A 10,552-nucleotide genomic window follows, 5' to 3' on the forward strand; every position below is an offset into this window, starting at 1 on the left:
TTCTCCTGCTACCCTTGGGAAAATACAAAACTGGGGGCTAAAAAAATAATTTTTGTGGGAAAAAATTTTTGTTTTATTTTTACGGCTCTGCATTATTAACTTCTGTGAAGCCCTTGGTGGGTCAAAGCGCTCAAAACACATCTAGATAAGTTCCTTAGGGGGTCTACTTTACAAAATGGTGTCACTTGTGGGGGGTTTCAATGTTTAGGCACATCAGTGGCTCTCCAAACGCAACATGGCGTCCCATCTCAATTCCTGTCAATTTTGCATTGAAAAGTCAAACGGTGCTACTTCCCTTCCGAGCTCTCCCATGCGCCCAAACAGTGGTTTACCCCCACATATGGGGTATCAGCGTACTCAGGACAAATTGTACAACAACTTTTGGGGTCCAATTTCTTCTCTTACCCTTGGGAAAATAAAAAATTGGGGGTGAAAAGATAATTTTTGTGAAAAAATATGATTTTTTATTTTTACGGTTCTGCATTATAAACTTCTGTGAAGCACTTGGTGGGTCAAAGTGCTCACCACACCTCTAGATAAGTTCCTTAGGGGGTCTACTTTCCAAAATGGTGTCACTTGTGGGGGGTTTCAATGTTTAGGCACATCAGTTGCTCTCCAAACGCAACATGACGTCCCATCTCAATTCCTGTCAATTTTGCATTGAAAAGTCAAACGGCGCTCCTTCCCTTCCGAGGTCTCCCATGCGCCCAAACAGTGGTTTATCCCCACATATGGGGTATCAGCGTACTCAGGACGAATTGTACAACAACTTTTGGGGTCCAATTTCTTCTCTTGCCCTTGGGAAAATAAAAAATTGGGGCGAAAAATATTTTTTGTGAAAAAATGTGATTTTTTATTTTTACGGTTCTGCATTATAAACTTCTGTGAAGTACTTGGTGGGTCAAAGTGCTCACCACACCTCTAGATAAGTTCCTTAGGGGGTCTACTTTCCAAAATGGTGTCACTTGTGGGGGGTTTCAATGTTTAGGCACATCAGGGGCTCCCCAAACGCAACATGGCGTCCCATCTCAATTCCAGTCAATTTTGCATTGAAAAGTCAAATGGCGCTCCTTCGCTTCCGAGCTCGGTCATGCGCACAAACAGTGGTTTACCCCCACATATGGGGTATCGGCGTACTCAGGACAAATTGTACAACAACTTTTGGGGTCCATTTTCTCCTGTTACCCTTGGTAAAATAAAACAAATTGGAGCTGAAGTAAATTTTTTGTGAAAAAAAGTTAAATGTTCATTTTTATTTAAACATTCCAAAAATTCCTGTGAAGCACCAGAAGGGTTAATAAACTTCTTGAATATGGTTTTGAGCACCTTGAGGGGTGCAGTTTTTAGAATGGTGTCACACTTGGGTATTTTCTATCATATTGACCCCTCAAAATGACTTCAAATGAGATGTGCAAAAAAAAGGGAAGAAGCTGCTCAAACAATGCACACCACGCACAATGAGACGAACATGATAATATACTAATATCAAAGGGGAATTTTTATTGACACATGACAACTTCAAAACATGTAAAACATAATTAAAACCAGTACAAACATCAATTGGCACATAATCATATCACATGTATAAAAATACAAAATACAAGTCTGCAGAAACCGGTATATATATAGCAAAGGTCCCTTTTGGCTCATGGAACTGACAAATCTCAATCAGGTTGGTGCACCACCCTTATAGGAGCCCGAGAACGGTCCACCAATCCTGGAAGAACCAATCGAGCATAAGTACTCAGCTGCAGGGCAAAGCCACTCAGTACAGCAGCATATGAAAAGACTGATAAAGTCCCGGGAGGTCCAATGTCCCTAATAAGACAAAAGAGCTAAACATACCCAGAGATAGGAGGGCATACACACCGGTACCGGCCGCAGACAGAATGTGTGCCAAAAAAAAAAACACCCAACGCGTGTCGCCCTTCTCTAGAGGGCTTCGTCAGGGGAAGGTGACATGTATCAGAAGGCCCCCTGTATAAATAGTAAATGCAGGACTGACCTGATGCGACGCAGGTGAATGAGGACGCCGGCGCCACCGGAAGTGTCAAACCTGGAGAGGAAGTGTGCGTCACTGAACAAGAATGAGGAGTGAGCACGCCCCCCACGGCCAGGGCCAGAAGGGAAAAGAGAACGCATGCGCAATAGCGCCGACACAGTGTAAACCCTCCCCAGCCGCCGTGGCCATAGCCGGCTTATTGCGCAGCGTGTGCGCAAGCGCACAAGCACAGCTGAGGGGAACTAAGTTACATGTGTTGCCGGTACAATAGCCGGTCAACACAAAATAAAGGGCAACGGAGGAAAAAGCACAGGGGGAAAGGATACAGGAAACAGCAAGATAAGAACCCAGTCACGGCAAAAGATGGCCGAAACAGGACTATAAGATTGCTATGCAGACATAACATGTGTAGCTGGATCTCTATCTATAAATGCACGCACACACAGGCACCTCAATCAACACATGCACCCCCGGGGGCCTGCCACACCACATATCGTACAGTATCGAGGCCATCTGAAAAGGAAAAAGTATTAATATACAGGAATAAATAATACTAGATCATAATATAGCAATATAAATAATTTTTATTGGATATTATAATAACATGTAGGGCAGCATAACGTATGTAAACTGCCCAAATGACAGTAAACCCCCGGATATGGCATTTTGATTTGATGGAAGTCAAATTGCCTGAAAGCCCCACCGCCTAGGGTCCAGATTGATATGAGGCATAAGACCAGTGGCGAATAACTAGATGAACCTTTAATACGATTCAAAGAAGGGGCGGATGTGTAAGCGTGCAAGCAACAGCGAAAATCTATATCCCTATATCGCCCCATGAGCCATTAAAGGGAAACCAAATAAAATGGTAGATCACAATATCTGCAAAAAAGCAAATGCTGATGAAGAGCAAGAAGTAACACCAAATATAAAGAATAAACAAAATCAACAAGTTCAAAATATTTTTTGGACCAACAAAGACCACAGGGCGAATATATTTAATGGAAAAGAGTGGACCCAATGCACGTTATCTGCAAGACCCAACATGATCTATAACCAGAGTCCAGGATTTGTAGATAGAAAGTACGACCCTTCCGGGTAAAGTATGGATACGAATATAGTTCCATCCAGGATCCAGCACCTCTTTTCCATAGGAGTATGTATTACATGTCCGAAGGAATTCCAAAGCTTGATCTAGAGTAAATCGGAAACATATGGAAAAAAGAAATGAAAAAGGGCAAAACCCACCAATAAAAGGCAAAAGGAAGGGACAGAGGGGAGGGGGGAATAGGACAAGTAGGGTAAATTAGCCTAGAAAACCAGTGAACAATAAATCCTCATTGAGCCCCCCCGGGGCCACTGATCCTAGACAGAAAATCCATCGAGCCTCAGCCCGAAGGAGCTGAGGTACAATGGGGCCGCCCCTGTTAGTCCGATGGATTCTTTCCAAACCAACCACCTGGGTATTGCTGGTGCGACCCCCATGGTGGGACAAAAAATGGGAAGCTACTGTGGTGAGCATCTTGCCCTTAGCCTGATAAACCGGGGCCATATGGATGGTGGAAAAATGCTTCTGTACTCTACGTCGTAATTCTTGTGTAGTTTGACCTACGTATACCAATTGGCAAGGACATATTAACGCATAAATGACATATGAGGTTCTACAGTTGATGTAAGAGCGTAATTTATGTCGTCCGCCATCAGAAGGATTGATGAAAACATCCCTGGTCGAGGTCATATGAGTACAGACATTACAATCACCACAGGCAAAAGAGCCCAGGAGTCTGATGCCCTGCCCTAGGCGGGTAGTTTGTCTAGTGTAGTGGCTCCTGGTAAGGATGTCCCTGAGGTTAGGAGCCCTTCGAGCGACCAACAGGGGACGATCCCCCACAATAGATGAGGTACTCAGATCCGTGGTAAGTATCCCCCAGTGTTTACGCAAGATTCCACTCAGACCAACCCAGTTGTTGTGAAACGTCGTAATAAACCTAGGTTTATTATCACTTAGATAGAAGAAAAAGGATTCGTTCCAGCTCCCAAGAGTAAAATTCCAATTCTTTATTAATCCATGTTAAAATTACAGGCTGTATTACTCTCCATTGTGCGGTAGGGAACGAGCTACGCGTTTCGATCTCAACAGATCTTTATCAAAGCTACAAATGAATAAACATTTGACTTCATATAGCCACAGTCAGCCAATAATTAGCTGACTCCAAGTCACATGGTAGAGACAGGTTCTGCCAATATAGAAAAGTGTGCACACATAAAAACAAAATCAGTACATAAATACTTTTATACAATAATACTAATGTGAACATGTTTAAAATAGATAAATTTAGTTCTCATGATACAAAAAATCCTAGTAATGGTACATCAACTCATTGCGTTTATTGAGCCCTGCAGGGGAGCGAGTGTTCAGGTGATAAATCCAGAACGCCTCCCGCATGAGAAGACAGCGTCTGTAATCACCTCCTCGTAAAGGTTTGTTAACTCTTTCAATGCCATATGCACTGAAACCTTCTGTTCTACCTGCATGTTGTATGTTAAAGTGTCTAGACACTGCCGACATGGACCGCTCTAAATCTCCTGACCTCCCTATATCCCGTAAATGCTCTGTGATTCTCACTCTTAGTTTGCGAGAAGTACAACCTATATAAGACAGACCGCATATGCTGCAATCAATCTTATAGACTACCCAGGCTGTATTACAATTGATGTATTGTTTTATGTTAAAAGATTGAGAGGCCGAGGAATTGCTATATGTCTTGGTGACTAATGCGTGGGCACATGTTATACATCTATTGCCACCACATTTGTAAAAACCTGTATAATTTAACCAAGTTTTATTTATATTAATGTGGGTACGGAACATGCTTGGTGAAACCCTATTACCAATGGTCAAAGCTTTCCTGGATATTACATTGATTCCTGTACTTAAAATCGTAGCCAAACTGACATCCTCATAAAGAATTGGTAAAAATTTATTAACTATATTTTTAACCCTGCTAAACTGTGAGCTAAACTGAAAACAAATATACGGTTTGCTGTTTCTATTAGCAAGCATGGATGCCGAAGAAGTCACGTTTTTAGGTGTGATTAAATTCTCACGTTTTTTTAAAGCTACTATTTTCTGAGCTCTGTCGAGCATCCACGGTGGATAATTGCGACGTCTCAATTTACCCGAAGCTACATCAATTTCATTGTTCAAAATACTCGCATTGCTGCAATTGCGTTTAATTCTAGTGAATTCCCCAACGGGGACAGATTGAATGGTGTGTTCCGGATGATTACTTCCTGCATGTAGTATAGTGTTGCCACTAAGAGATTTATGATAGGTTCTTGTTTGAATAATTTGACCAGCTTCACCCGTTAAATTTAAATCCAAAAAATCAATTTGATTTGGTTCACATCTATGTGTAAACCGTAAATTGTATTCATTTGAATTAAGATAATTAATGAACTCAGGTATGACAGATACATCGGCAGCCCAAATAATGAGTAAATCGTCGATGTATCTGCCATACCAATTAATTTGAGAAAGAAAAGGATTGGAAACTGAAAAAATATAATTATGCTCCCAAAAAGCCATGACCAGGTTAGCCAAAGAAGGTGAAAATTTCGCACCCATGGCTACACCTGACCGCTGTAAATAATAACGAGAATCAAACATGAAAAAATTATGCGTCATGAGAAAAAATGTAACATGTAAAACATATTGTATTAAATCTGTAGAATAATCACTATAATTTTCCAAGTGAAACTGAAGAGCCCGCATGGCTAGAGTGTGGGGAATACTCGTATATAACGAGACTATAAAAAAACGTGAGAATTTAATCACACCTAAAAACGTGACTTCTTCGGCATCCATGCTTGCTAATAGAAACAGCAAACCGTATATTTGTTTTCAGTTTAGCTCACAGTTTAGCAGGGTTAAAAATATAGTTAATAAATTTTTACCAATTCTTTATGAGGATGTCAGTTTGGCTACGATTTTAAGTACAGGAATCAATGTAATATCCAGGAAAGCTTTGACCATTGGTAATAGGGTTTCACCAAGCATGTTCCGTACCCACATTAATATAAATAAAACTTGGTTAAATTATACAGGTTTTTACAAATGTGGTGGCAATAGATGTATAACATGTGCCCACGCATTAGTCACCAAGACATATAGCAATTCCTCGGCCTCTCAATCTTTTAACATAAAACAATACATCAATTGTAATACAGCCTGGGTAGTCTATAAGATTGATTGCAGCATATGCGGTCTGTCTTATATAGGTTGTACTTCTCGCAAACTAAGAGTGAGAATCACAGAGCATTTACGGGATATAGGGAGGTCAGGAGATTTAGAGCGGTCCATGTCGGCAGTGTCTAGACACTTTAACATACAACATGCAGGTAGAACAGAAGGTTTCAGTGCATATGGCATTGAAAGAGTTAACAAACCTTTACGAGGAGGTGATTACAGACGCTGTCTTCTCATGCGGGAGGCGTTCTGGATTTATCACCTGAACACTCGCTCCCCTGCAGGGCTCAATAAACGCAATGAGTTGATGTACCATTACTAGGATTTTTTGTATCATGAGAACTAAATTTATCTATTTTAAACATGTTCACATTAGTATTATTGTATAAAAGTATTTATGTACTGATTTTGTTTTTATGTGTGCACACTTTTCTATATTGGCAGAACCTGTCTCTACCATGTGACTTGGAGTCAGCTAATTATTGGCTGACTGTGGCTATATGAAGTCAAATGTTTATTCATTTGTAGCTTTGATAAAGATCTGTTGAGATCGAAACGCGTAGCTCGTTCCCTACCGCACAATGGAGAGTAATACAGCCTGTAATTTTAACATGGATTAATAAAGAATTGGAATTTTACTCTTGGGAGCTGGAACGAATCCTTTTTCTTCTATCTGCATGATACCACGCACATCAACGTGGAAGTTCCGTGCACCTGCTGCGGCTGCCTGGTGAGCTGGCTTTTTGTTTTTTTCTTATTATCACTTACCCTGGTCCTTGGGGCCAATAGTGAGTCCTGTGTGTGGGCTCTAGCTCGCTGGTAGGCCCTCGAAATGCTCTTCTGTGGGTAATGCCGATCCTTAAAGCGATGAGTGAGCTCCCTAGCTTCTATCTGAAAGTCCAAATCGTTGGTGCAGTTCCTTCTGGCCCGAAGGAATTGGCCTGTTGGAACGCCTGTCCGGGTGTGGAGCGGATGGAAGCTCCTAAAATCCAATAATTATCTTGCTGTTTCCTGTATCCTTTCCCCCTGTGCTTTTTCCTCCGTTGCCCTTTATTTTGTGTTGACCGGCTATTGTACCGGCAACACATGTAACTTAGTTCCCCTCAGCTGTGCTTGTGCGCTTGCGCACACGCTGCGCAATAAGCCGGCTATGGCCACGGCGGCTGGGGAGGGTTTACACTGTGTCGGCGCTATTGCGCATGCGTTCTCTTTTCCCTTCTGGCCCTGGCCGTGGGGGGCGTGCTCACTCCTCATTCTTGTTCAGTGACGCACACTTCCTCTCCAGGTTTGACACTTCCGGTGGCGCCGGCGTCCTCATTCACCTGCGTCGCATGAGGTCAGTCCTGCATTTACTATTTATACAGGGGGCCTTCTGATACATGTCACCTTCCCCTGACGAAGCCCTCTTGAGAAGGGCGACACGCGTTGGGTGTTTTTTTTTTTTTGGCACACATTCTGTCTGCGGCCGGTACCGGTGTGTATGCCCTCCTATCTCTGGGTATGTTTAGCTCTTTTGTCTTATTAGGGACATTGGACCTCCTGGGACTTTATCAGTCTTTTCATATGCTGCTGTACTGAGTGGCTTTGCCCTGCAGCTGAGTACTTATGCTCGATTGGTTCTTCCAGGATTGGTGGACCGTTCTCGGGCTCCTATAAGGGTGGTGCACCCACCTGATTGAGATTTGTCAGTTCCATGAGCCAAAAGGGACCTTTGCTATATATATACCGGTTTCTGCAGACTTGTATTTTGTATTTTTATACATGTGATATGATTATGTGCCAATTGATGTTTGTACTGGCTTTAATTATGTTTTACATGTTTTGAAGTTGTCATGTGTCAATAAAAATTCCCCTTTGATATTAGTATATTATCATGTTCGTCTCATTGTGCGTGGTGTGCATTGTTTGAGCAGCTTCTTCCCTTTTTTTTGTGTATCTGCTCCTTGGCTGCTTCGTTGCACCCCGCTTCTATTTCTTATTATAGATCACATTGGTAGTGCGCTCTATTTTTTGTATTTCATGTTCTTCAAATGAGATGTGGTCCCTAAAAAAAAATGGTGTTGTAAAAATGAGAAATTGCTGGTCAACTTTTAACCCTTATAACTCCCTAACAAAAAAAAATTTTGGTTCCAAAATTGTGCTGATGTAAAGTAGACATGTGGGAAATGTTACTTATTAAGTATTTTGTGTGACATATCTCTGTGATTTAAGGGCATAAAAATTAAAAGTTGGAAAATTGCAAAATTTTCAAAATTTTCGCCAAATTTCCATTTTTTTTGCAAATAAACGCAGGTAATATCAAGGAAATTTTACGACTATCATGAAGTACAATATGTCACGAGAAAACAATGTCAGAATCGCCAAGATCCGTTGAAGCGTTCCAGAGTTATAACCTCATAAAGGGACAGTGGTCAGAATTGTAAAAATTGGCCCGGTCATTAACGTGCAAACCACCCTTGGGGGTGAAGGGGTTAACTAGTTCCAGTAATGGATAAACATTGAGCTGTAAGTCCAAATCACTATATCGAGACATGTAGACACCCAAATACTTAAAATTAGAAGCAATAGATAACGAGGAAAGAGTATCAAGAGTGGACGTTGGGGCATGAGAGAGAGGTAGCAAAGCAGACTTATCCCAATTTATACTGTATATATAGGCCTGAGAATTTGCTAAATTTATCTATAGTGGCAATCACTCGTGGCAGTGTTTCCTCTACCCTGTCCATGAACATTACCATGTCATCAGCATATAAACCAATGGTATCCACACAACCCGCTATATCTATACCCTTAATATCAAGGGAAGATCTTACACGTATTGCCAATGCCTCTATCGCAAGGGCAAAAAGAGCTGGAGAAAGGGGGCATCCCTGACGGGTCCCTCTATATAATGAAAAGGGTTCGGATATGGAATTATTTACAATTATACGGGCTTTAGGTTTCATGTATAGTATATTAACCAATGTTAAAAATGTATCCCCAAAACCATATCATTGCAAACATGCCGACAGAAAGGGCCACTCAAGAGAGTCAAAAGTCTTAGCCGCATCCAGCGATGCTAATGCCCAGTTGTCTGAAATTAAAGAACTATACTGAATTATCGACAGGACTCGTCTGATGTTAATAGAAGTACTCTTACCAGGCATAAAGTCAGTTTGTTCTGGATGAACAATATCCAATATAATTGAATTCAGTCTGATGACCAAAATTTTAGTAAAGATTTTATAGTCTACGTTTACTAACGATATGGGACGATAAGATCAGCATTCTAAAGGGTCTTTTCCCTCCTTTCTAAGTATGATAATATTTGCCTCATAAAAGGTGTCTGGCATACATCCACACCCCCCCCCCCATATACCCCGAAATACCTTCAGTAAGAGTGGCGCTAATATATCCCGATATTTTTTATATAACTCAATGGGAAACCCATCCGGCCCGCGATCCTTCCTAGAGGCCATGTCTGCTATAGCATACTCTATCTCCTCCAAAGTGAACTCAGCATTCATAAAGGCCCGCTGGGTAGGACTCAATGTGGGAAATGTTATATCTGGTAGATAATTAAACATTTTAAAGTATCGAGGCCGCTCTTAGACTTATATAGCAATTTATAGTAATCATGAAAGCAATGAAGTATTTCTTCAGTTGTGGATGCCAATGAACCATCAGATGTACAAATCTGTAATACCGTGTTAGATGTGTTACGTTGACGTACCAGAAAAGCTAAAAATGTACTTGCTTGGTTTCCCAACTCAAAATAGGATTGACGTGTGAAGAACAATTTACGTTTAGACTTAGTGTCTATATACTGGGCATATAATCTTTGTGAGGTTAACCACTCAATTCTATTACCATTAGTTTGGTTAGATATATATGCGGCCTCAGTATCTTTCAATCGCTGCTCCATCTCATCATCCTTCTTTGAGGTCACCCTTTTGACATAAGAGATTGTAGAAGACAAACATCCCCTTAAATATGCCTTAAGGGTATCCCAAAATAAATTGATGTTCTGAGCTTCTGGGTGGGATAAAATGAAGCAATTCAACTGGTCTGCCGTTCTGTCATTAGAATCTATTAATTTCAGCCAAAAGGGGTTCAGCTTCCAGACAGTACTGTTATTTGATTGCCCATATTTAAGTTTAAGTACAATCGGGCTATGATCTAAGATTCCTCTATTGCCATGCTCTATGCTATCTACCCACATTGCCAATCCGCTGGATCCGAATATGTAATCTACTGTATGCGGGACAGAGACCGCCTAGTGGACGAGTGGCAAGTATATCCTTTTGTCCCAGGGGGACGCA

This window comes from Ranitomeya variabilis, chromosome 1, assembly GCF_051348905.1.
Source record: "Ranitomeya variabilis isolate aRanVar5 chromosome 1, aRanVar5.hap1, whole genome shotgun sequence".
Taxonomy (NCBI): Eukaryota; Metazoa; Chordata; class Amphibia; order Anura; family Dendrobatidae; genus Ranitomeya; species Ranitomeya variabilis.